We start from the raw sequence: 27,550 nt of genomic DNA on the forward strand, positions 1-27,550 counted from the left end.
CCACCCCTGGCTTAGCACAGAGTGAGCAGACAAAACCCACAGCTTCTTGCTTCTCCCTGTGGAGGGAAAGAGTTGATAGAGGTCCCCCAAACCTTTGGGAGGGCTGACAGGTGGGATCTTCTCTTGTATGAGGTCAATCCATATACACAGGTGCAAGTGCCTGCTTTGTCCAATGTATAGACACCAACATAGAGAGATGAAGACAATGAAAAATCAGGCAAAGGTGTTCCAAACAAGGAAGCAATATTAATTTCCAGAAACTGACTCTAATGAAATGGAGTTACAGTATTTACCTGACAGAGACTTCAAAATAACTGTCAGAGATACTTACTGAGGTTAAGAGAAAAGTGAATGAACAAAGCAGAAATTTCAACAAAGATGTAGAAGATAGTAAAAGTACCAAAGAGAAATCATGTAGCTGAAGAACACAATAGCAGAACTGAAAAGTTCACTAGAAGGGTTTAACAACAGACTATATCAAGGAGAAGAAAGAGTCTGTGAACTTGAGAACAAATCATTGGAAATAATTTTCAGAGGAGCAAAATGAAAAAATGAAAGAGAATGAAGAAAAGTTAAGGGATTTGTGGGGCATCATCAGACAGAATAATATATGCATGATGAAAGTCCTGGAGGGGAAGAGAGGGAGAGAGAAAGGACCAGAAAGCTTATTCAAAGGGGGAAAAAAATGTCTGAACAAACCTGGGGCAGGAAATGGGCATCCAGATCCAAGAAGCCCCCAACACATTAACCAAGGTGGCCACAAAGAAACCCACACTAAGACACAATCAAATTGTCAGAGGTCAAAGACAATGAGAGCATTTTGAAAGTAACAAGATATAAGCAGCTTGGTGTGTACAAGAGAACTTGCATAAGACTATCAGTGGAGTTTTCAACAGCAACCTTGGAGGCCTGAAGGAGGAGGAATGGCATATTCAAAGTGCTCCAAGGAAAAAACGTTCCAACCAAAAATACTGTACTTAGAAAAATTGTCCTTAGCAAAGGACAGAGAAATAGACTTTCCCAGACAAATGAAAGCTCAGGGAGCTCATTACCACTAGACCTGCCTCATAAGACATGCCAGAAAGAATTCTTCAGGTTGAAACAAAAGGGTGCTAAATAACAACGTAATAGCATAAGGAACTGTGAAACTGTGGTAAAGGTCAATACATAGACAAATACAGAATACTGTATTACTGTAATAGTAGTGGGTAAATCAATTTTAATTCTAGTATAAAAGCCGAAAGAGAAAAGTATTAAAAATAAATATAACTAAAAATATGTTAAAAGATATACAGTATGAATGCATGTAAATTGTGACAACAATAATATAAAGTGTTGGGGAAGAAGTTGAAGTATAGAGATTTTATATGTAATTGAACTTCAGTTTATCAGCTTAAAATAAACTGTTACAGGGTGACTAGTTCAAGAGCATGAAATTCTTGATCTTGAGGCTGTAAGTTTGAACCCCACATTAGGCATAGAGATTACTTAAAATTAAAATAAAAAAATAGACTGATAACTATATTTAAGTAAGCTCCACGGTTACCACACACACACACACACACACACACACACACACACACACACACAATTCCTATAGCAGTTACACAAAAGAAAAAGAAAAAAGAATTAAGGCATACCAGTGCAATATGTATAGCCATATACAAAGGAAAACGAGAGGAAAAAACAGAAAAAAATACAAGAGTAATAGAAAACAACTAACAAAATGGCAATAATAAAATCTTCCCTGTCAATAATTAAATGTGAATGGATTGAATTCTCCATCAGAAAGCACAGAGTGGCTGAATGGATTAAAAAAAAAAGACCCAACTGTATAGTATCTACAAGAAACTCACTTCAGATTTAAGGACACACGTAGGCTGAAAGTAAAGAGAAGGAAAAGCTATTCCATATAAATTGTAAACAGGAGTGAAGGGGTGGCTATACGTGTATTAGAAAAAATAGACTTTAAAAAAATGTCATGAGACAAAGGATATCATATAATGATTGAAGGGTCAAGTCACCAGGAGGATATAACAATTATATATGCACTCAGTATCAGAGCACTTCAATATATAAAACAAACACTGACAGAAATGAAGGGAGAAATAAATCACAATACAGTAATAATAGGATTCTTTGATATCCTACTTTCAATAATGGGTAGACCATTCAGATAGAAAGTCAATAAGGAAACAGAGGACTCAAACAGTGCTACTGACCAAATGGGCCTAACAGACATACACAGAATATTCCACCCAAAGCAACATGTACCTGCTCATATGCATACAGATCCTTCTTCAGTGTAGATCACATGTACCAAATTTAAGAAGATTAAAGTCGTTTCTGACTTCTGACAGGTATCTTTTCTGACCACAATGGAATGAACCTAGAAGTCAATAGCAGAAGGAAAACTGGAAGAAAATTCACGAATATGTGCAAAATAAACAACACAGTCTTAATTGTTGGGCCAAGGAAGAAATCAAAAAGGAAATAGAAATACCTTAGGACAAACAAAATGAAAACACAGCATACCAAAACCATAGGGTCCAGCAAAAGCAATACAGGGAGTTCATAGTGACAAACATTAAAAAAGAAGAAATATCAAATAAGCAATCTAACCTCATACTTCAGGGAGCTAGAAAAAGAAGAACAGTCTAAGCCCAAAGTTAGCATAAAGAAGGAAATATCAAAGATTTGAGCAGAAATACACCCATAGAAAATAGAAGATAAGAACAAAATCCATGAAACTAAGAGTTGGTTTTTTTAAAAGATAAACAAAATTGATGAATTAGATTAAGGAAAAAAGGGAAGTCTCACACAAAATCAAAAATGAAAGAAAAGACATTACAACTGATGCCACAGAAATAAAAAGCATGGTAAGAGACTACTGTAAACAATTATATACCAACAAACTGGAACCTAGAACACATGGATAACTTCATAGAAATACACGGCCTATCAAACTACATCATGAAGAATGTAGTTTGGGGGTACCTGGGTGTCTTAGTTAAGTGTCCAACTCTTAGTTTGGGCTCAGATCATGATCTCACAGTTCATGGGTTCGAGCCCCACATCTCTGGCTCTGTGCTGGCAGTGTGGAGCCTGCTTTGGATTCTCTCTCTCTCCCTCTCTGCCCCTCCTGTGTGCATGCTCTCTCTCTTTCTTTCAAAATGAGTTAATTAATTAAAAAAATAAAGAATGTAGTTTGAAGAAGTGGAAATTCTAAACAGACTATAACTAGTATGGGGATTGAATCAGTAATCCAAAACCTCCTAACAAAAGCCCAGGATGAGATAGCTTCACTGATGAATTCTACAATGTTCAAAGAATTAATTGAGAAGGATTTCTCAAACTCTTTCAAAACACTGAAGAGTAAGAAACACTTTCAAACTCACTTTATGAAGTCAGCATTACCCTGATACCAAAGCCAGATGAAGATACCACAAGAAAAGGAGACTACACACCAAGACTCCTAATGAATATAGATGCAAAAATCATCCACAAAATACTAACAAGCTGAATCCAGTAGCATGGAAATAAATCCAGTGAATTGGTTTTTGACAAGGGTGCCAAGAATATGCAGTGGGGAAAGGATAGTGTCTGTAACAACTGGTACTGGGCGAACTGGATATCTACATGCAAAGAAAAGAAATTGGATCCTTTTCTTACACCATACACAAAAATCCATTCAAATAGATTAAATACTTAAAAATAAAACCCTGAACTGTAAAACACTTGGAAGAAAAAAGAAAGGAACCGTTTCATCGCATTGGCCTTGGCAATGATTTCATGAAGTTGATACTAAAAGCACTGACATCAAAAAAATAAGTGAGACTACATCAAATTAAAAGTTACCATACAGCAAAGGAAACAATCAGAATGAAAAGGCAACCTATCGAATGGGAGAAAATATTTGCAATCCATGTATCTGATAAGAGGCTAATCTTCAGAGTATGTGAGATGGTTGATTTATATGTCAGTTGATGCCCAGATACCTGGTAAAACATTATTTCTGGGTGTGTTTGTGAAGCTGTTTCTGAAAGAGCTCAGTATTTGAATCAGTGGGCTGAGTAAAGAAGATCCACCTTCACCAAAGTGGACAGGCATCATCCATTCTGTGGGGGGCTGAACTGAATAAAAGGGTGAAGGAATGGTGAATTCTCTCTCTTCTTGAGCTGTGACATCTATTTTCTCCTGCTCTTGCACATCAGAGTTCATGGTTCTTGGGCCTTGAGCCTCTAGGCCTTACACCACCGGTTGCCCTGGTTCTCAGGCCTTTGGACTCATACTGAATTATACCACCAGCTTCAGTGGTTCTCTAGATTCCAGATGTCAGGGTGTAGGACTTCTTAGCCTCTATAACCATGTAAGCCAATTCCTATAGTACATTTCTTCTTGTATAAATATAGGCATAAATATACTATTGGTGCTGTTTCTCTGGAGAATCCTAATATAATATATGAGGAACTCGTACAATTCAATAATAAAAAACCAACAACAACCTAATAATCTGACAAGAAAATATGTTAAAGACTGTAATAGACATTCCTCCAAAGACATAAAAATAGCCAATAGGTATATGAAAAAAGCTCAATGTCACTTATCATTAGGGAACAACAAATGAAGATCACAATGAGGTATCCCTCACACCTTTCAGATGGCTATTATCACAAAACAAAAGACAAATGTTGATGAGAATATGGAATTAGAACCTTTACATACCTTTGGTGGGAATGTGAAATGGTGCAGTTGTCTTGGAAAAATGTGGAGGTTCCTCGGAAAAATTCCCAATAGAAGTATTGTATAATCCAGCATCCCCACTTCTGAGTATCCAAAATAATTGAAATCAGGATCTCAAAGAGATATTAGCACTCCTGTGTACATTGCAACACTATTCACAAGCCCAGATGCAGAAAGAGTTTAAACTTGTCCATCAACAGATGAATGGGTAAAGAAAATGTATATACATGCAAGAGAATACTGTTCAGCCTTAAAGAAGGAAATTCTGCAGTATGTGATAACATGGATGAATCTTGAGAACATGTTAAGTGAAATAAGTCAGTTACAGAAAGACAACTACTGCATGACTTCACTAATATGATGTATATAAAATAGTCAAGTTTATAGAATCAAAGAGTAGAATGGTGGTTGTCAGGGATTAGGGAGAAAGGGAAATGGGGATTTACTAACCCACAAGCATAAAGTTTGTTAAGCAAGATGAATAAGCTGAAGGGATCTGCTGTATATAATATTGTACCTATGGTCAACAACAATGTACATTTAAATTTTTTTGAAAGCATAGATCCTACTAGTATTTTGGAATGAGTCAAATAAAACTCATTCCTCCTTCTGCAGTCTGTTTCATATCCTTGATTGGGCATCGTCTGTTTTTGTCTATATGCTTGGTGTCCTTTGTGTGTGTGTGTGTGTGTGTGTGTGTGTGTGTGTGTGTGTAATATGAATGTTTCAGTGAGGTACCTGCCTTTCCACACCCACCTTCTCTTCCATCTTGGTACCCTAGGATCAGAGCGACTTGAGGGACAGTCATATCTTTCCTATACTTTTCATAAAGGAAATATCTTTACAGAGTTCAGATGTCCACTAAACATTTTCCTCAAGTAGAGACATATGATCCCCTTGTATTAGATTTAAAATTTCATGTAATTAGTAGAGGGAAAAGAGAGACATTAAAATCATTTTTAGAAGAAAGTTTGGCATAGGATGGGCAAACATCAGACCACTGGAAATAAACATTCTATGGGAAGAGGGGCCCTTAGTCCGACCCAAGCACTGACTTGCGAGACCTGGATTTTACTATCGGTGCCTCTCTGACTCTGGGGGACCTAGGCTGGTCCCTGGGCCCCTGTTTGTTTCTTTATGTGGAAAATGAGGGGGTTTGGTGACCTTTAAGATACCTTCCACTTCTATGATTCTGTGCTTTAAATGACTTTTACATAACAGAGTATTTGAATTACCAAAACTTAAGCCTTAGCCTTTTTTGCATTGCTGTATTGTGCCTTCATACATCACTGTGATGTGAACATGAGTCTTTCAGAATTTCCACTTTTCAGATGGGAGTCTGAGCTGGGTGACTTTGGGTCATGTGATAGATTGCCTAACCTCATTTTAGGCGGCTCCCTTGGATCATCGCATGTTTAGGAGAAAAACAAGCTAGTCTCTTCCGAACAAAAGAGCTTATTCTACGTCACTGTTATGCTGGCTGAAAGCAAAGACTTGGTTTGGGTACAGGCTCTACCACGTAAATCAAGTAATCTGTAAGAGCCATTGCTCTAAATTCTCTAATTCTGTGACCTTCTATACTTACATCTATATTTACATGATAGAGTAAATCAAGTAATCTGTAAGAGCCATTGCTCTAAATTCTCTAATTCTGTGACCTTCTATACTTACATCTATATTTACATGATAGAATCTTGTAAATCACAAATTCTTGTGATTCTTTTCTAAATAAAGGGAGGAAGGAAACTAATATTTTCAAGAGCCTAATATACCCCAGATTTGGTGTTAATGATAATTACCTCATTTAGTTTTTAAAGAGCTTTAGAAGATATGCTTTCTATGTGTGATAAAATGGAAATATCTTCAGGATAAGTTGTAATATTGGAAAAAAAGGTAAAATACAGATGAGCATTTATGGCATAATTCCATTAATGTTTTGTTGTTGCTGTTTTTGTTTTTGTTTCATTGTTTATTTACTTAAAATTTTTTTAATGTTTTATTTATTGTTGAGATAGAGAGCGATGGAGCATGAGTGGGGGAGGGGCAGAGAGGGAGACACAGAATCTAAAGCAGGCCCCAGGCTCTGAGCTGTCAGCAGAGTCTGACACAGGGCTCAAACCCACAAATTGTGAGATCATGACCCGAGCCAAAGTCAGATGCCTAACCAACTGAGCCCCCCAGCTGCCCCTATTTATTAACTTTTGAGAGAGAACACACACACACATGTGCAAGCAAGGGAGGGGGAGAGAGAGAGAAAGAATCCCAAAGTGGCTCAGCCCCACCAGAACTGAGCCCTACCCCGGGGCTTTAACCCACAGACAGCTAAAACCAGGAGTTGGATGTCCAGCCAGCTAAGCCACCCATACCCCCCCGCCCCCGATAATATTTTTAAATTATGTCCTGTACATGCCTAGAAAAATCCTGGAAAATTTCATGAGAAAATGTTAATAGTGGTTAATTCTGGCAAATGTTAGGAGAGGTTAAAATAAAGAAAAATATTTTTACTTTAATTTTATATCCTTTGGCTCTTTTTTTCTGCGAAAAGCTTTAATTTTCCTTTTGTGCTTTTTTTCTTAAATGAAGAGCAAGTATTAACCTAGTTCTTATTCCATCCTCTTTAGGAGAAAGGAAATAAGAGGAGATGTTGAAGAGTCAAGAGAATCAGCATTTGTTGTACAACTTATTTTTATTGTTTTCTTCATGTGAAGAAAATGGTATTAAAGTAGAAGAAAATGTAGTTGACCTAAGTACAGAAAAACCCAAAGGTTTGTTTTTTGGGTTTGTTTTGATTTGGTTTGGTTTGGTTTTTTGAAGGGTTAGAGGGGAGATCCTAATTGTCTGTCTTCTGCTGTTGGACTCTAACTTCCAGCTTTTTGGCAAATGCAGCTCAGAGATAGATGATGTGCGGTGAGATAAAGACTCGTGTGTGCAGTTTGATACAATCACAGGATTTAGTTCTGGCTTCGTGGTGTAAGATTTATTCATTTATTCTTCTTTGCTTTGGTGTAGAAAGTGTGTTTTACATTTGAAAAAAATGCAAAGTATAAGAAAAATGTCTGAAACTCTACATGGTACTCATGTCCTAAGACAACTCTAAAATTTAAAGATACTCGTCCAAATATAGAGTTGGCTGAAAGACATGCTTTGTGATGTTTACAGATTTGGGTTTAAATAAAATGGCATTCCACCCTTAGTCCCAGGCAAGAGAGGCTTATGCCTTGGATGCTGGGCTTCAGAGGGCCCTGCAAATACACACAAACACACACACACACACACACACACACACACACACAGTTCTGATGAGCCTGTGAGATCTTAGGATCTGGTGCTCAGCACTGACATGGAACCGCCTATAACCCTAAACATCTGCTTCAGTGACTAACACAATTCAGCTCCAATAGAATATAGATTATGTGAAAATCTTGATTATAACAACATACCAAGTGATTTTACTAAAATGAAAGCAATTATATAGCAGTTATGAATTATGTATGTCTTTATTTTATTACTCATCGAATACAGCTCATCAACAGAACATCCAGACATATCAAATAATAAGGAAATTCTGTTGTCTTTCCTGTTTTGATCCCATAGAAACCACAACTTACACCTATTTTTCAGCTTGGGTGTTGCGTTAGTCAGCCTGGGCTGCTGTAGCATGATGCCACAGCCTGGGTGGCTTAAAACAGTAGACATTTATCTTCTCAGAGTTCTGGAGGCTAGAAGTCCAAGATCCACATGCCACAAGGTTGTTTGAGAAATGGTGTCTTCTCTTCCTGACTTGCATACATCTAGCTTCTCCCTGTATCCTCACGTGACCTTTCCTCTATGTACCTGCGGAAAGAGAGAGATCACTGTTATCTCTTCCTCTTATAAGGACACCAATCCTTTCAAGTTAGGGCCCCACCCTTTTGACCTCATTTAACTTTAATTACTTCCTTATAGGCCCTGTCTCCAATATACTCACATTGTGAGTTAGGGCTCCAACACATGAATTTAGGGGAAAACGACACAATTCAGTCCATAACAGGTGTTGTGAAGGTGTTTTTGTTAAGGTAGATATGTAGACTATGCTTTACTCAACTTTTTATTCAAAAAAACTCAAGGTTTTCTAGCTTGATTTATAACTTTACATATTTAGACATTTGGCATGTGGTCCCCCACTTATACTCTTGCCCCAGACCCCACAAGTACGAGGGGGCAAGCCTACAACAAAGAATAAGCGTAAGCTACAATTTGTAGCTAAGAGTGGCTTCCATCAAACCTAGCTCAAGGGTTACTTACAGAAGAACTTTTCAATGAGTAAGTCTGTCTTTCAGTGGCGTGATCTGTAGTATGAGGTAGTAAGCTCTCTTTCACAGGTATATTAAAGCAGATGGTTGACCAAATGGTAGGGGTGTTGAGAGGCATGCCTAAAAGGTAAAGAGATGATCATTAAGGCCCTTCCCAATTTTAAAATCCTGAGAAGCCTCTATTATCTAGAAATAGAGGCTCTCAGGTCTTTTTCCTTAGTTATATCTTCTAGACAACAATACTAGCTTTCTAAATGCGGGAGTCAGAGAACTTTTCCTAGAGCCCTTAGTTTCTTCTGAATGTTTTGCTTAATATCTATATAATCTTTTAGGCCTCAATAGCTGTTTTTGAGTTGTATGTGCTTTCAAAGGCAGACAGACTTTTGGCATATTTCAGACTAAGCAGTAAAACTGCTATTTAGTGAGAAAAAAACAGAAACAATCCCAAACCAAAAATGCATTGCTTTCTAGTTCAGATAATTTCTAAGCAAGGTATTTACTTCACATATAATCACAAACATAAGGGGATATTGCAACAGATTTTATGTTCTCTAGAAAATGGGTGACACATGTATACGTAGAGAACTCAAAAATATTATTTAGGGGTGTCTGAGTGGCTCAGTGGGTTAAGCATCTGACTCTTGATTTCAGCTCAGGTCATGATCTTATGGTTTGTGAGTATAAGCCCCATGTTGGGCTCTGTCAGTGCGGAGCCTGCTTGGGGTTCTCTCTCTCTCTCTCTCTCTCTCTCTCTCTCTCTCTCTCTCTCCCCCCACCCCTCCCCCATCTCAAAATAAGTAAACTTAAAAAAAAAAAAAGAAAGAAAACATTATTTACCAAGATCTAACTGTGGGAAAGCTAGAGTTAGTCATGGATGGTCTTTCTCACTCCAGAGAGCTTCCCTTCAGTAATGAGAATTGTCTACTTTTTTTTATAGGAAAGGGAATAAAGGTCTTGTACTGAGAATGGTAAAGTAGGAAAAGACCTTAGTAGTAGGTCATGTAATCCTTTCAACTTGTTGTACTAGTAAAGAAATAGACTCAGAGGATGTTTACACATCTAGTTATGAGTAAAACCAGGATGAGACCAAGGTGCTTCCTGCTCCCAATTTGTTTCCATATATGGTGCCACCATGATCAGGTCACCAAACCATTCAAAACCTGGACTCCCAATAGTAAGGATCAAAAGCACACTGGACAGAATAATGCCCTTGTTTACAAACAAAACAAAACAAAATTTACCTAACAAAATAGCTAATATTGTGATGAGAATTTCTGTTTTTGAGTTCTATTATTCTAGGCATTGAAATCATACAAATAATCCAGAATTTCCAAACCAGAAGGCCGTCAGTGGAGGCCATCAAGTTCTCAATCTCTCTCTCTCTCTTGCTCTCCCTCTCTTTCTCTCTGTACCTCAGTGAATGACATTCAAATCCTGCCATCCTTCTTTCTGTCACTGGTTATCATTTCTTTATAAAAACAAAAACAAGCACAAAACCTGTAGGCATTTATAGTCCTTCTCCATAAAATATTTGAAAACATTGCAACATATAAATCAGAAAATTTTTTTGAAGTTTAGAGGGCTCCTGCGGAAACCCCCGTAAGACATGGGTAAGCATAGCCAAAGAGTATAGGAAAACTAGAAAATACTTCAGTGAATAAAAAGAAGATGGAAACCATAAAAGGTAACTTCACTTACTAAACACAGACTGTGTGAGGAACCGAAACATGAAGGAAAAGGCACCCAAACTGGAACTTAGGTCAAGTCCACCAAGAAGAGGAATGAAGCCAGGCAACACTGAAGGAAGGCTCACGGTGTTAGAAGCAGAAAGGCCAAAACAGGAAATGAAAGTCAAATGACAAAAGACAAAGGGAAATTAAGAATTCGTTATATAAGGAACTAGAGAAATAAAAAGGAAAATATGACCTTATTAGGTCCTGGGGAGGGAAGTACAGAGCCACTAGCACATGGAGCGCAGTCGGCATCCACAGAAACTCTAAGGGAGTCCGTGCTCTCCCCGTCTCTGGAGAGGCCTCCGTGGCCTGGTATTTGTTACTCATGGGGAATTATCTCCAAAAGCCCCAATTTCCTGAACTGTATGTGGGTTGGTGGTAACAGTGGCTTCCTAAAAAGGTAAATCAGACAATGTGGATAAAGCATTTAGCATAAATGCCTGGCACCTAATTCTTGCTGACTACATGGTAGCCGTTACTAATTTCATTATAGAGTTATTAAACCAAATTTTTATTCTTTCCTCATACTAGTAATTATTTATTACAGATATAGTGTGTAGACCTTCAAATACACAGGTAGATAAGGCCACCTCTTGTAATAATCTGTTTCATCAACATCCTTGATCATGGGTCATCAGGTCCAAATTTTATTGTCTGAAATTTGTAAAAAAAAAAACAAAAACAAAAAAACACAAAAAAACAGAATAGAGTCAGCTTCAGCAATTTTCCCAACATGATACAGTAGGTCAGTGACTTAGCTGAACACAAGACCTGCATCTCAGAGACCTGTCCTCAAGCCAGGATGTTCTGCTAGGTTAAAGATAGCCAATTAGTTATTTTACATTCTTATTTATGAGTTGCATCATGAAGCATAATCTAAGCAATGATTTAGACTGATTTTATTATAGAAAATCTACATTTTCCATGTGATTTTAAATATTTCTTGAATGTCTAAAGCACCATTTATATTTGCAAACCAAGGACAGCAAACCTTGGAGGTACAGAAGCATTTAATATTTAAAATGTGTTCATATTGGGGCACCAGGGTGGCTCAGTTGGTTAAGCATCTGACTTTGGCTCAAGTCATGATCTCACAGTTCGTGAGTTCTAGCACCACGTCAGGCTCTGTATTGACAGCTCAGAGCCTGGAGCCTCCTTTGGATCATCTGTCTCCCTCTCTGTCTGTCCCTCCTCTGCTTATGTTTCGTTTCTCTCTCTATCAAAAATGAATAAACATTAAAAAAAAGAAAAAAGAATATTTAAAATGTGTTCATATTGGAAAACAAATCATTCAAAGGCTGATATGCTGATTGGGAAATCTCCTGATCTTACATTCTTATCACACTAAAATTTTGTGTTTTATTTATTTGGCTTTATTTTCTGCCCCTATGCAATACTAATATAAATATCAGTGATGTTAATATTAATAACCAATATTTTTCCTAAATTTTTATCATACCCTTCCCTACCTCTCAGGTTTCCACCTTTTAGTTATAAGACATTATATGTAAATTAATAAATGTAATTAATGTAAATTAATAAAGAGGCTAGAGAGTGAGCATTTACTGATCCCAAATTCTGTAGGGGGTACCCAAAGAGCCGGAGAGGCTATAAACATCTGGAGTCTCAGATTTAAGGTTTAGAGCTCCATGAATTTCCCAAAAAAATTGGAGAATTGGCATTTTAATTTTGCCAAGTAAGGACATTTAAAACAATAACTATTACCATATACTAGCAACATTCTTTACTGAAAGAAAGACCATGTGAACTTTAAGAAAAACCTACTAGGAAGAACAAAAATATCAGTGTAAAGGCATTTAAGAAGTAATAAATGACAAACTGTCTCCTATGCATGTGTGTGTATGTTTTCTAAATTTTTAAGTTCTTTCTCATTTTACTGGAGACCAGTGATCAAAGATATGCCCAGTTCTTGCACTGATCTTTGAGAGCTGCTTCAGAGATTTCCAAAGAATCCTTTTGGGGACCAGATAAGTATAAAGTACAGAAATAAGCAGGTGGCCCTTACTGAGGGGTTACTCTGCTCCAGGCCCCGTGCTGAGCATGTGACTTGCCTGAGGAGTGGTGACCTCCTGGCGATGCTGGAGCAGAGGAGCCTGCCCCTGCTTCCCGCTGGCTGTCATGGCCATGAAAGCCACCCCAAAGATCTCACTGGTGAGTTGTTTTTCCCAAAAACATGATCATCGTATGAAAATTTAAAACTGCAATATAACAATGGCTTGATTAGCCCTTCCTCGGCCTTTGCAGCAGGATCTAGCCACAACTGGGATTCAGTGTTCTCCTTTCACAAAGGGACCGAAAGTTGCCAGGTTTTTTGCCACAAGCTTCTGCGCTGTGACAAAGCACTGCTTTGACCAGTGTCCTGGGACTGGTCTGAGACCACAGCAGCCAGCCACTATGACAAATCAAAAACAGCCCCAGAGTCTAAATCAAGACATATGAGAGTGACCACCCTGAGTCACGCAGACCCACTTGTTACATACTTTATTTTTGGCCAGTTTTAGTAGAGATCGAAAGTGTTTCCTTTGCTGGTTCTCCTCTCCAAATAAGAGTACAAAGAAAGGAACTAAGTCATGCGGTTCTATTTAACGTACCATGAAGGCTGCAGCTAGTCCAGATGATGTGATTCCTCAGCTTTGTAAAGGCCATGGCTAACTGGTTGGGATGATAATGTCCGTCTGAATTGTCTAAACCGCCAACAAGATAGTGGCTCACAATCTATTGTGTAAGAAAATTTTGCTCCCAGGAATGCATGCTGTCATCCTAAGATCTTTGTTGCCATTCAGGGTGATAAAACACAAGTAAACGAGGGTGTTGATGTGGGATATAATGTAGGGGATGTAGGAGAAACCTTGTTTGCCTTATTTAGGCCTATTTCCTATTTAAGATTTGAGTGGATTCTATAAATATTTAGAATTTGCATTGTAAATCCTATAAGTAACAATTTCATCTTAGCAAGTGTATTAGTGTACTCATCCTTAAGAATGGTTTCCAGGAGTATGTGTAATCTAGGTTTTTCATCATCCTGTGGTCCTCCCACCAATCCAAACCCGTATCCTATTGTTCTCCTTCCTCTGCTCTTTGTTCTTGCAAAACGCCAAGACCATTGTCACCCCAGGGCCTTTGCATTTGCTATTTCTTCTGCCTACAGTGGTTTCCCCATCATCATCACCTAACTGACTGCTTCTTGTCATTTAGGTCTCTGTTCAAATATCATTTCTTGTAGCAGCCTTCTCTGACCACCTTGCCTGGAGTAACCTGTCCTATAGTCACTTTCTAATACTTTACCTTATTTCATTATCTTTATAGCACTTAGGACTATCTGAAAATATCTTGCTCCCTTATTTGTTAATTTACTGCTTGCCTTCTCTAGAATGAAAGCCCTATGAGAACAGGGACTTTGTCTGGTTTGCTCCCACAGCCCAGCACTAGAATAATGTCTGGCATACAGCAGCACTTAATAAATGTTTATTGCATGAATGAACAAAAGGATGGAATAATTCACCTGCATTTTGTCAACTTTATCCCAAAAAGTTCATGTCTAAATGGTACAAAGGCTACTCAACATTCACTAATTATCGTCATCATTTTATCAATAACAGTAGGCCAGATGACTCGTGATTTAAGTTATCTGGCTTCATTGTCTATAACTGATCAGATCACTCAACAGTGGCCGGAACTCCTCTTCCCTTAAGTTATGCAGCTCCGTCTGAAAGAGAATCAGATAAGAGCACAAATAAAATTTTAAGATAAAAAGGAAAGGTTAGACACAGTGGTGTAGGATACACAAATATTTCTTAAAACAAACATCTGATTTAAACCAAAAAAATCGTTTTTCATAGGAAAAGAAAACACTAAAAACAAGAGCCCTATCTTTTCCATTTTAAGAATATTGATCTGGAAATTCTAACTAATGCAGTAAGATAAGAAAAAGAAAGAAATTATATAACTATTTTAGAGGCAAAATTATCTTTATAAATAATGATTAGCAGGAAAACTTAAGATAATTTTTTTAAAAGGAATAATAGTGAAGTTCAGAGAATTCAAGTTACAAAATCAGCACATAAGTAGTGATGGATTTCTTACAGAGAAGTGATTGTTCATTAGGAAACAAAAACAAAATAGCTCAAGAATGTTATGGATGTTAATATCCCAGCTACAGTTTTGTTTTTCTTTTCCTAATATCTGAACATGGCATTAATCTTAGACTGCAGAACAGGATTACAGATTTTAACATAATACTGTGTTTTTCTGTGATAAAGCATAACTTATCACTTGTTCAGTCTGCTAACATTTATACTTGTCATCTATGTATAGTTCTGTACAAGGAGCATGCAGAAAACAAAGGGAGAGGAGGAAACATGGTTCCTGCTCTTGCAGGCTTTATAATCATGATGGAAAGAAATAATTGTGAAACCATTAGAAAATCGATTCTGGGAACATTTATTTAGTAAATACGTAGAAGCATCTGTAGGGAGAAAGCCTCTGTGAGTTGTATGTGGGGCAACAGGTAGACTTGTCATACATGTGATTAGAACTCAGCCTTCAACATCTTTGCAAACTTTTAGGGAGAATAAGGCATACAGCATTATAATGGTGAAGCAAGTGAGCTGAAACTTGAAAAAGAAGAATTTGAGAGGCTAGAGATGGACCAGATGGCATTCCACTCCAAGGGCATGACTTAGGGTAAGACAAGAAAGTACAGGGTATGTTCGTGAACACCAAGGAATCCTATCTGGATGGAATACAGGTATACAGTAAAGGGACCTGGTGAGGCCAGAAGGGAAGATGAAAGCGAGCTCGGGTCACAGGATGGGGGGGTCTCGAGTTCCTGAATGCAGAGTTTAGATTATATTTGCCGAGCCCGCAAACATTTCAAAACATGGAAGCAAACTTGAGAGTTCTGTTGCGCGATTATTTGTCTGAAGGTGGCTTCCGGGCTGAGTTGAAGCACAGAGGAGGCCCTGTGGATAGAGCGTCTGTTAGTAAGCTTTGGAAGATAAGGAAAGAAAGTTTTTCATATAAAAGGCAAAAGTTAGACATGACAATTAGGATAAACAAATACTTCTTTAAAGTATCTATTTTAAAGCAACAGCTAAGATAATTACTAGTAGAAAAAATAAAATACTAAAGACAACAAGCCCATTTAAAAACTTATTGATCTGGAAATTCTCTCTTTTTTAAATTTATTTATCTTGAGAGAGAGGGAGGGATCTGGGGAGGGGGCAAGAGATAGAATCCCCAAGCAGGCTCTTCACTGTCAGCACAGAGCCTGGTGTGGGGCTCAAACTCACAAACCATGAGATCATGACCTGAGCTGAAGTTGAACACTTAACCAAATGAGCCACCCAGGTGTTCCTGATCTGGAAATTCTAACCAGACCTCAGGTCAACTGGAACACACTTGAGAGACTGCAGAGGTGGGACTGAAGGACTCTGCACCCAAAATGGTGCTTGGCTTTTCATAGATACTCAAGAAACATTCATCAAGTGAATGAATACTTTTCTGTTTTCCCCTTATAATAAGTTCTCTGGGATAAGATCTCCCTCTTCCTCTCCTCTCAACCCTCTTTATTTTTTCTATACTACATCCCCAGAGTCTGGGTCAGTAGGCATTTGGTTAATGCCACCTCATTAGACATGTCACCTCAGTGAATGTTACCTCACTAGACATGGGATTGAGAAAAATAGAAGAGTGGATGATTATTCAGTTTTGAAGGTATTTCAATGCTAGTGGCAGGTTTTCTTTCACAAGTCCTAATACAGAAGTTAAGAGGGGCCAGTTTGAAGAGAAGATGATGTGTTCACTTTTAAACTGCTGTATTTGAAAGACTAGGAGGATTATCTAGATGATGTGGTCCACCAGACAGTTGAAAATATGAAAGTGGAACTCTGTAGATAAGGGGTAAGGACCTGAAAGGATCTGCACAGAGGTGTTAATTGAAAGAACAGGAGTAGTTGAGATCACCAGGAAGGAGGGAAGATGAGGAAAAGACATTTGGTTGAGGACATTAAAAAAAATTTTTTTTAATGTTCACTTATTTTTGAGAGAGAGAATGTGTGTGAGTGGAAGAGGAGCAGAGAGCAAGGGAGACACAGAATCCGAAGCAGGCTCCAGGCTCCGAACTGTCAGCACAGACACACACAAGCTGTGAGGTCATGAATTGAGCTGACGTTGGACACTTAACTGAGCCCCAGTTGAGGACACATCTTTGGACACATTGTTTTAAAAAGTGAGGCACAAGAGAAGCCAACAAAGGAGACAAATAAGTTAGAGATGGAAGGCACACTGTATTCCAATCACTCCAAGGAAGGAATGATATTTTTCAAGAAGATATTAGCAGCCACATCAAATTCATTAGGAAGATGAGTGAGGAAGCTGTTAAATCTGGATGTTAGTGTGAGAATTTCAGAGTGTGTGCATCTGTGTAGAGGGAGTATGGGAAATCAAATTTAAATGGACAAAGTATGAGATGACGAGAATAGATACAGATTCCTCTCTCAAGAAATTTGCTGGGAACAGGAGGGAGGGCAGAGAAAAGAAGAGGTCTTTGGCTAGTTTCCTTGGATGTGCTCCACTATTAACTGGATATCTCGCCCCAAATTTTCAAACTATACACCAGTCCACTTTAAGATCTGTCTGTTACGTAGCATCCCATTTTATATTTCATTGCCAATGGCCAGTCAACAGATAGTTGCTGATAACCTAGAGCAGCAGCATGGACTGGATTTTGTGGAAGAAGATAAAGGTGTGTAAATACAAGGAGGAGGCAAGAGACAGCAGTCAGGAGAAACACCATATGAACCAGCAGGGAACCATACAACGAGCAGAGCCAGGAGTGATTAACTTGGTTCAGTGACATCATGGACCCCTGTTCTGTGCTAGGCGCTGGGATCTGGTTAAAGGATGGATCTGGGTGTTGCTCATGGTCTTCACTTAGTGGTGGAATGAGTCTGCTGATGGCTTTAAAGCTGGGGTAATGAGGGCCTGGAACAGAAGGCAGGGTGTTCCTAAGTTGAATTTGACAGTTGACTTCAATTAAAGTGGGGACGAGAAGGCAGCTTCCAGCCTCTGGGACACACCTGAAGACACCACACGCATGAGGACTGCCTTCCTGCAAGCCAGAAATCCCCTTCTGACCATGGTGGATGCGGCGGTCTTAGGGGTGAAAGAGATGACAAAGATGATCCTGAAAGCTACTCTGTGACATGGAAGTAGCGCCCCCCCCCCTTACAGCTTGAATGAAAAGATTTTCTTCTGTTTGTTTTTTTCTCTCTCTCCCACCATTTCTCTGAGCTGGAAGCAGAAACATAACTTCTGTGTCATGATCACCACACTAGTTAGGAAAAACATTTTCCACCCAAAGAGAAAACAAATAAATGCTCACAATCTAGGATATTCACGTGCAGATCCATGTCAGGACCAGGGAGTGCTTTACCACTCACCTTTTTGGAAGAGGAGGAAGGAAGAGCTCACCCTAGTCATCTGAATCAACCCACTCTCCCCCCCATAAACTGCAAGGCAGATGCAAACATCCTCCCCAGATGCCCTGTCATCTTGTGTCAGCGTTGTCATGAGACCAGGACTCTGCCCCTTGAAGGACTCATGTGACTCCAAGATCCTCTCCTGCCAGTTAGCCTCCATCGTCACAGCTATAGGCTCAGAGAATTTGGTTGAACTCTATCCTTCTTAATATCACTTGGTTTAACTAGAGAACTCTCTTGGGGAAAAGGGGGTTCTCTTAGCCATTTAGTCCACTAAAAAAATAGCCTAAAGTACAGGGAAATGAGAACTTCGAAAGCTTTAGGAGAGTGTAGTTGTAAGGAAGTGACTTTTTGGTGTTCTACTGAGGACTATATTTCCTCAGGATAAAACAACAGGAAGCAGAGGAGATGTCCTCTGGGAGAGGACTGTGGCTCTCAGAGTAATTCAGAGGGCAGATGGGGCTTCCTTTCACGGATGATATTCCAGGATGGCTGTCCTAGAGTTAAATGCAATACTTTGTACATCTTCTTTGATTAAAAGTTTACCAAGAACTACAAGTTTCAGGTATGTCCTGTGGGGTTGGGAACTGTGGAGTTGGCACAAGATACTCAGTGAAGAGTGGCAGTCCTGGCATCCAAGTCTCTAATATCCATGAAATAGATGTGCCAACAGCAGCTGTCTAGAAAATCATGATCATCCCAACAACGGTTCCAGTTCAGTGAGTTTTGAAGAATCTACAACATGACTTTTCAATCTGCCCTCGGTAACTGACTTTTGGAATTTCTCGGGGGTCATTTGGGACTTTTAGTGTTTAAAATCAAGGGTTACCTATAGGAAAAAGTGCCTAATGTCCAGAAGCAAAAACAACATAGTCTCAAGCATCTTGGTACACTCCTCTCCACTGGCCTCTGGAGAAGGGACCCATGAGGTATGTGTTTGTGTCAATCTTACCTCACAATTTGTGTCAAAGGATCAAGAATGTATGGTGAAGTTGTGCTGTGGTAATAAGCACAGGAAGATGGATACAAAGATTTCTTTTGGCGTCATTGTTTTCGCAGTTAGAGGCTCGTGGCTCAGGTGTGCAGGCTGCTGTGAATGAGATGAGAGATACACTTTGCTAAGATTGGCCACCCTTCCTGAGCACAGTCTGGATTCCCTGAGCACACGCTGAGCCCAGCAGCAATTCTGGCTTACATTTACAATGTGGCACTTTCTGATTCCTTTACCTTTTTCTTTCCTCCTTTCTGTGCACAACAAAATATTTGGCAATAGTCAACCGTAGTGTAGGGACTCAGAGCTCTCACTCCCTGTGCGTTAATGGTTTCTCCAAGGGTCTCTGTGTTTTAGCAAGGAAGCAGGGCCAAGGAGAATCCACACATGAGAGAGAAGGCTCATCAAAGCTCACAGTTAATCCTTCAACCCTCTGCCCTACTCCAACCACTGCTGACCCTCCTGACTGTGTATTACTTATTTTCTCCCCCAAATTGATGCTTGAAGTTTACTTTCACTCAATTTCACCTGGATACAGATGTTAATAGGAACAAAGCTCTATTTCTAGACATGAAAACTTGAATTTTTCATGCAGTCCAGATCTAGAATATAAGAACCCATGGGAATATATCAGGAGACGGGTTTACTCTGAGTGAAGTTTCCTCTGTTCTCTCCAAAGAAGGTGACTTTTGGGTTAGCTCTAGCCACCTGATGGAGTCTGGAGGCTTGGGGCTTCACCCTACCAGCTCCTATAGTGTGAACTTGACAAATTACAACAGATTCTGAGAGACCTCTGAATTTCTCAGACACTCACTTTTCACCAGTGTAAAAGGGGGAATAATGTCCCTCCTCCCTTGAGGTTGTTAGGAAAATCATGAGCTAAGGTATTTTTGAAAGTACCTGACACAGTGCTTCTCAGGAGTTTGCCTCTTTGTCAGCTTTTACTTGAGCTGATGGAACACTCTATGTCTGGAAGAACGCTCGGGAATGCAAGTGCAAAGTGACCCGTTGTCTTAGTATGATGGGGAATGGGGACACAGTTAATGGGAAATGACTTCAGTTTACTGCATCTGCTAGTAATCCTGTGATGCCATAGCAAAACAAAAAGCACATGACTACTCGTAAGCCCGCTGTACCTGAAAAGAAATTGGATTCGACTCAGAAAATCAGACTGTAAAGCTAATCGCTCTGATCCAATAACATGGCCCCGCAGAGTGGCATCATCAGCCCTGAGACACAGAGAGGAGGAGGGAGGGCAAGGAGGGAGGGTGAGCACGCGGAGCTGCCCAGCTCTCCAGACGCTCAAGCCAATGAAAAATTCATAAGGAGATGTTTTATAGCCAATGTCTAACATCACCGCTGGGTCACAAGCTGATCTGAGCCAATCAATAGGATTCATCATCCTGAAAGGAACTAGTAGTGATTGCATGTTTATGAGAACTGGGAGGTGTTCCAAGCCAAGGCCAGTTTCTAGTTACTTGGTATGTGTCACCCTTAAAAATATAGAACTTAGTTTGAAAATGGAACACAAGACCTTTAAAAATAATTGTGCAGGGGCGAGGAGGAAAGTTTCTTTGCAAATCTAGGTGTGGGGAGGAGGGGATTTTTGAATTCTTTTTTAAGTCAACTTAAGGACTAGTTTTCAAATTGAAGCTGCTTTTTGGTTTCAATCTTTGGTGGCCATTTATTGTATCTGAGTTTTTTTACTTAGCTCCAGAATTTTTTTAAATAACATTTAGCATCTGTGTCAAAATCCTCTAAAGACAAATGGAAATTTATGAGACTAGAATCATAAAAATAAAGGAAAAATAGAGTCAATATTAGCATTATTTATAACTAAGTTCTAGGTTGGTTTGGTTTTTTAAACTCTTTTTTTTAATGTTCTTTTTTTTAAATAGTTTATTGTCAAATTGGTTTCCATACAACGCCCAGTGCTCTTCCCCACAAGTGCCCCCCTCCATCATCACCACCTCTTTTCCCCCCTCCCCCTTCAACCCTCAGTTCATTTTCAGCATTCAATAGTCTCTCAAGTTTTGCATCCCTCTCTCTCCCCAACTCTCTCTCCCTCTTCCCCTCCCCCTGGTCCTCCATTAGGTTTCTCCTATTCTCCTGCTAGACCTATGAGTGCAAACATATGGTATCTGTCCTTCTCTGCCTTGTTTATTCATTTTTGAGAGTGAGACTAAGCAAGGGAGGGACAGTGAATCTGAAGCGGGCTCTGTACTGACAGCAGAGAGCCTGATGCAGGGCTTGAACTTGCAAATTGCAAGATCATGACCTGAGCCACAGTTGGACATTCAACTGACTGAGCCACCTGGGTGTCCCCAGGTTGGTTTGATTTTTAAAAGCTTTTAAAGATCATAGAAACTTCAGCTTGAGTTTGAGGGCTTGCTTTCTACATAGACAACCATTTAAAGGCAGAAGGGGGTAGAGAGAACAAAATGAGCCTTAAAGGTTATGTGCTCAGAAGCCTGCTGAGGATTTCAGGGGAAAGCCCATGTCAGCCTGGCCAGGTGGGGAAACTCTACGCAGACCAGGGCCTCCACGTGTGTTCCAGGCGTGGCTAATCTACAGGCCCTCCCTGAGGTCTTCACTTGATCTTAGCCAAAAAGCCGAGAAGTGATCCTCCCTGAGGTCTGAAGCAGATCCCGTTGAACACCATCTCTCACACCCTCCCAAACATTACTTTTGAACAGGTCAATTAAACACCAAGGACTCACAAATGTAAAGTCTTGGAAAATCAACTTGTGAAGCAGGAAGGAAGGAGAGGAAGAGGGTCAGGGCGGGATAAGGGATTTCATCTTCTGCCTGATGATGGCGTCAAGAAAGAGGCTAGGCTCTCATGTCCTTGTCAACAAACAGGGTTTCTTTTCATGGCTACAAAAGTGACACAGGATTATTGTGTTTGGGAAATACAGAAAGAAGAGTAAAAAAGAAAATAAAAATAACTCCTATGCCTACTGTCCTGGGAAGTCCACTTAACTAGATGGTGTATTTTCTTCCAGGCTGTTATGTATATCTACATACATACACATACACACACTATATTGGAATCTTAAATAGTAATAGTAAATGGTTTTATATGCTGAGTTTTTAATGTATACTTATTTTGCAATCACTTTGCATCTCAAAATATTCAGATGAGAATTAAAAAAACTTTTTTTAACATTTATTTATTTTTGAGAGACACAGAGTGTGAGTGGGGGATGATCAGAGAGAGAGGGAGACACAGAATCAGAAGTAGGCTCTAGGCTCTGAGCCAATGGTCAGCACAGAGCCTGATGCGGGGTTGGAACCCACAAACCGTGAGATCATGACCTGAGCTAAAGTCTGCTGCTTAACCAACTGAGCCATCCAGGCACCCCAGGATGGGAATTTTTATTGTCTGGTTAGAATTCTGTTCAAAGAATATGTCGTTATGTGCCATTCCTCTATCGACAGACAGGCCGTGCACTTTCAGGCCCCACGTGTTTGTTCGTGCAGGCCCATAGCCTCCCATCGCTGTCATCAAACAAACCGTGCCTGACCGGCACCACCTGTGCTGAGGACTGCCCTTCCCCCAGTTGTAGTGAATCACTCCTGGGACATGTAATGGCAGACATGGGGGGAGATGGGCTTTGGGGGCTGACAAGCCTGGGCTCCATGACGGGGGCAGCACTCACCAGCTGTGTAACCTTGAGGAGCTTCTTTACTAAGTCTCAGTTTCCTCATCTATAAAATGGGGATAATACTCCCCTCCTCAGAGTGTTAATACGATGATTGAGTAAAAGAATATATATGTTGTTCATTCCCTCCCTTCTGCCATTTTTAAAGTTTTCTGGCTTCTCCCCAGAGCAGTATAGACTGGTGGTTAAGAGCTTGAGTGAGCTTAGGGCACCTGGGTGGCTCAGCCGGTCGGTGTCCGACTTGAGCTCAGGGCATGACTTTATGGTTTGTGAGTTCGAGCCCTGCATCGGGCTCTGTGCAGACAGCTCAGAGCCTGGAGCCTGCTTCAGATTCTGTGCCTCCTTCTGTCTCTGCCCTTCCTCCGCTTGCATGCACATGCACTCTCTCTCCCCCCACACACAATAATAAACATTAAAAAGAAAAAGAGCTTGAGTGAGCTTGAACAAGCAACCTAGGCTTTGTGGCTTAGTCCTTCATCTGTACCATGGCATGGGGATAATAATGCATATTATCCCATGTCTGCATTCATAGGATGGTAGGGAAGATCAAGTCAGACGATCAACAACAATCAACATAGGGCACTTGGTTCCTACACGTAGGAGAGTAGTAAATGTCAGTTCTTCTCTAATAGTCTTACAGGACCTCTCACGATGTCACGTTGCTGTTTTCACCAGGATCCCCACCCTTGGCTGCCTCTTGGAGTCACTGTCTGGTGAGCCTTCCAGGAACCAAGATCCAGGGAAGGGCTCTTCCTTACTGGTGGCCATATGCTGTGAGGGGTCACCCAGACTTCCCTAGCAAGCCCTGCTGGATGGGTACCTGACCCGGAGGAGTCCTGTGGAGAGAGTGGTCTGAGACAGGAAGACACTCCTTAATCATTGCTCCCCATCCAGCTGTCAGCTGGGAGGAAAGGAAGTTAGGCTGTAAGGGAACTGCCTGGGCACTGCCTGAGTCATTTCTCAGAAAAAAGGCCTTAGCGACCTCATCCCCCTGTTGGGCCTAATCCTCTTGGCAGGGAGGGTCTTCTTCTGACAAGAGGTGGTAACATCCTCACTTTGGTACCACCAGGCAGGGTCACAGTGAGAGGGCAGGACTCACTCAGACACCAGGATGCGGTAGCACCTTTCAGGGTGTCTGCCCTGCCGCCATCCGCCATGCTGTATGCTAGCACTGGCTCTCAAAGCCTGGTCCTTGGACCAGCAGCATCAGCTTCACCTGAGAATGTATTAGAAATGCAGATTCTCATTTCTGCCCCAGACATGCTCAGTCAGAAACATGGGGATGGGCTTCCCAGGGCTTGGAAGCCTGGAGGTGATTCTGGTGCTGTCTCAAGTTGGAGACCCAGTGGCCCATGGGAAACGATGGAGGGAGGAGAAGAGAGGGGTGAGGAGGTCTGCCTGGTGGTCCTCCTTCCCAGGCCCTCTCTGAGGACTGGCTGGGTTCCAGCCATTCTTATCTCCCTTTCTATTGTCTGCTGGAGCTGGTTTTAGTAGATTTCTGAGCTAAAGAGTTCTGAGTAATAAAGCAGGGTTCCTTCAAAGAAAACCTGTAGGAGAAGTGAAGTTTTGGGGTGCTCTCTGCTTCAGCATCTCCCCCTTTGTGTATCCCTGCAGTTCCTGCTCAGAAAGCAAGGTGGTGACTAGTGCCGCCCTAATCCTTCCTTTTTGGGCAGAGAGACAGACCATGCCACTGTGGTTTGTCACACTGCCTCCCTCAGAATTCAGCCAGATGTGTGCACAAATATTTAGGTACAAAGATGTTCATCTCAGCCTTGCTTATATAGGACAGAAGGGGGCTGGGGAGGTAACAACCACATAAATGATGGCACAGCCATATAATGGAATACTACGCAGCCACTGAAAATGACATTTTCATTGGTCAGGAGGGATATCAATATAATGTTACGTGATAAAAGATCAACATAAATTAGTATGTACAGAATAAATACACATATGTGCATAGACAAAAATCTAGAAGTAAACACACAAAACATTAACAGTGGTTATCATTGCTGGGTAATGGTGTCACAGAGTGTTTTTGTTCTTTTATTTATATGTTTGATAATTTCAAATTTTTTAACCTTTTTTTCTTTATACTTTTTAAAACAATGTTTATTTATTTTGAGAGAGATGCATGCATGTATGTGCAAATGGGGATGAGAGAGAGAGAGATAATCTGAAGCAAAGGCTCTGAGCTGTCAGCACAGAGCCAGATGCAGGGCTCAAACTCACGAACTGTGAGATCATGACCTGACCTGAAATCAAGAGTTGGACACCCAACCAACTGAGCCACCCAAGTGCCCCTCTTTATACTTTTTAGTACTTTCCAATTTTCTATGATGACCATGTATTACTTGTACAAATAGAAAAAATATAATAACATTAAGTAAATGGGGTTTTACCCCTTTTACCCTTCCAAGTCTCAGTTTCTCTTGCCTCCATGGCACCCCTCTGGGAACCCTCCCTCCACTGAGGAAACAGTGATTCTTGGCAGCTCATCTGGTGCCCCAAGGACAGAGCAAGCTCTGGCAGCCAGTGGTCCTTGGAGGTCAGTGGGCCCAGCTGTGGGCACATTCAGGCAGGCAGAAAATAACATAGCAGCCCAGTACAGTGCCTGGCAAATGGATACTTTGTTGAGTATACCCTCAAGCTTCCTCACAGGCTCTGGTAACCAAGACCCTCCATGAGAGGACACCATCAGGGCCAGGCGTCGGGGCCAAGAGAAGCTTGCAGACAAGGGGCCTGGGGAAAGAGAGCTAGCTGTGTGTTGAGAAATGGGTGCAGAACAGTGATTAAAGCAGAGGCCTTAGAATCCAACCCAGCTTTGAATCCTGCCTCCTCCACTAACCAGCTCCGTAATCTAGCTCAGTTCACCTAACTTCCCCAGGCCTCATTTCCTCATGGGCTACCTGGGGATAACTCTCCCCAACTCGTGGGGTTTCTTGCTGCTTCCATGAAATAAGGTAGGGCTTGTGAAGGACAGTTACAGGTCTGCTCCAGTGGCTTAGCAGCAGCCTGAGAGCTGACAAGGCTGGAATTGTGCTGTGGTCGGGCCAGCACCCTGCCCAGGTGAGGTCGGATGTGCTGCCACTCACCTAGAAGCCCAGACAGGTCTCGGGCATCAGCCCTGGTTGGCAACGGGGGCCTCTGCCTCTGCACTGCCTGGGTCAGGGGCTGGCCAGGCCAGCCTGGGGGTGGATTGAACAACAAAGCTGGGGAAGCAGAGAGGCTGGAAAGTGAGGAGGGAGCTGGCTTCAGAGGCCAAAAGGATAGGAAGTAAGAGTAAGGTGAGGGCTTGGGTGCCCAATGGGATCCTCAGGCAGAGGGTATATAGGTTTGGCTTTCTCTTCCTCAAGGGTGGATTTGGAATCTCATTTACTTGAGGTGACTTGTCCCCATGAGAAGTACTTACAGCTCTTTGGTGGCTTGTGCTCCAAGGTTGCTCCGAACTTCCCTGTACTCACTGCTTTTAAAATGGCTCCCTAAAGCCATCGCAACAACCAAAGGCCCCCAAAGCCAAGTCATTTTCAGAGATGAGAAGCGCGTATCCTACACACACATTCCTTCTTCTCACACTTCTTCTTTCTGGAGCTTTCTTGCTGCCAGGTCCTGCCCTCACACCTTGGGATTTTATCCTCACTTGGAAAATACATCATGTTCATTGTTGCCTGGCTAATCCACCAGCCCTGTCATTCCCACCTGCATCTCGGGCCAGACTTGCCAGCACACTTCCCACTCTGTCAGGGCTGCCTTCTGACATAATCACCTCTGTCTTCTGTCAGGCTGTGCCAGACCATGAGCTTACTTGGCGTGAGGGCTGTATGCTGTTCATCTTTCTTCCCTTTCCAGATTTGAACACAATGCCAGTCACACAGCAGGTGCCCAGCCCTGGCTGGTTATAATAAAGGGGGGTAGCAGACACTGTGGATTGCCCACTCAGAGGGTCTTATGACTTCTTCTCCTTGCCTTCTCTTCCGGGGGCGAGGTTGGAAACTTAATACAGTTGACCCCTGAACAACACAGGTTTGAACTGCATGAGTCCACCAATGCATGGATTTTTACAGTACCGTACTGTTTTTTTCTCTTATGATTTTCCCTTCATAACATTTTCTTTTCTCTAGCTCACTTTACTATTAATAGAGTATGTAATAGTATAACTTACACAAATGCATATTGATTGGGGGGCCTGGGTTGGCTCAGTTGATTAAGCATCTGACTTCTGGTTTCAGCTCAGGTCATGATCTCTCAGTTTCGTGAATTCGAGCCCCACATCGGGCTCTGCACTGGTAGTGCAGAACCTACTTAGGATTCTCTCTCTCCCTGTCTGTCTTCCCCTCCTGCACTCACACTGTCTCTATCTCTCTCAAAATAAATAAATAAACTTTTTAAAGAAATGCATATTCATTATTTATGTTAATGGTAAGCCTTCTGGTCAATAGTAGGCTATTAGTAGTTAAGTTTTTAGAGTGTCAAAAGCTATACATGGATTTTCCACTGCACATGGAGTTAGTGCCCCTGATCACCGCAGTGTTCAAAGGTCAACTATAGGGGCACCTGGGTGGCTCAGTCGGTTGAGCATCTGACTTTGGCTCAGGTCATGATCTCATGGTTCGTGGGTTCAACT

The 27,550-nt window shown here is 41.0% G+C and overlaps 2 long non-coding RNA genes across 8 annotated transcripts in view; one reads left to right on the forward strand and one right to left on the reverse strand.

Moving 5' to 3' along the window:
- The window catches only part of LOC115288206, an 89,793-nt gene that overhangs the window by 12,509 nt on the left and 49,734 nt on the right, over window positions 1-27,550 (forward strand). For 5 of the 7 annotated variants that reach the window (XR_003906866.1, XR_003906864.1, XR_003906867.1 and 2 more), the window contains exon 3: window positions 7,365-7,508. This is a non-coding gene — a long non-coding RNA (uncharacterized LOC115288206). Of the gene's footprint in view, window positions 1-7,364; window positions 7,880-27,550 lie in introns of those variants that run through there. The other 2 variants (XR_003906870.1, XR_003906865.1) reach the window with 2 other exon arrangements.
- LOC115288207 lies at window positions 8,225-10,843 on the reverse strand. The gene is made up of 3 exons (XR_003906872.1): window positions 10,734-10,843; window positions 9,028-9,155; window positions 8,225-8,577 (listed from the first exon to the last, which is right to left on the reverse strand). It is a non-coding gene; the product is annotated as an uncharacterized LOC115288207 (long non-coding RNA).

The sequence above is a fragment of the Suricata suricatta genome, chromosome 3 (assembly GCF_006229205.1).
Source record: "Suricata suricatta isolate VVHF042 chromosome 3, meerkat_22Aug2017_6uvM2_HiC, whole genome shotgun sequence".
In the NCBI taxonomy this organism is placed as follows: Eukaryota; Metazoa; Chordata; class Mammalia; order Carnivora; family Herpestidae; genus Suricata; species Suricata suricatta.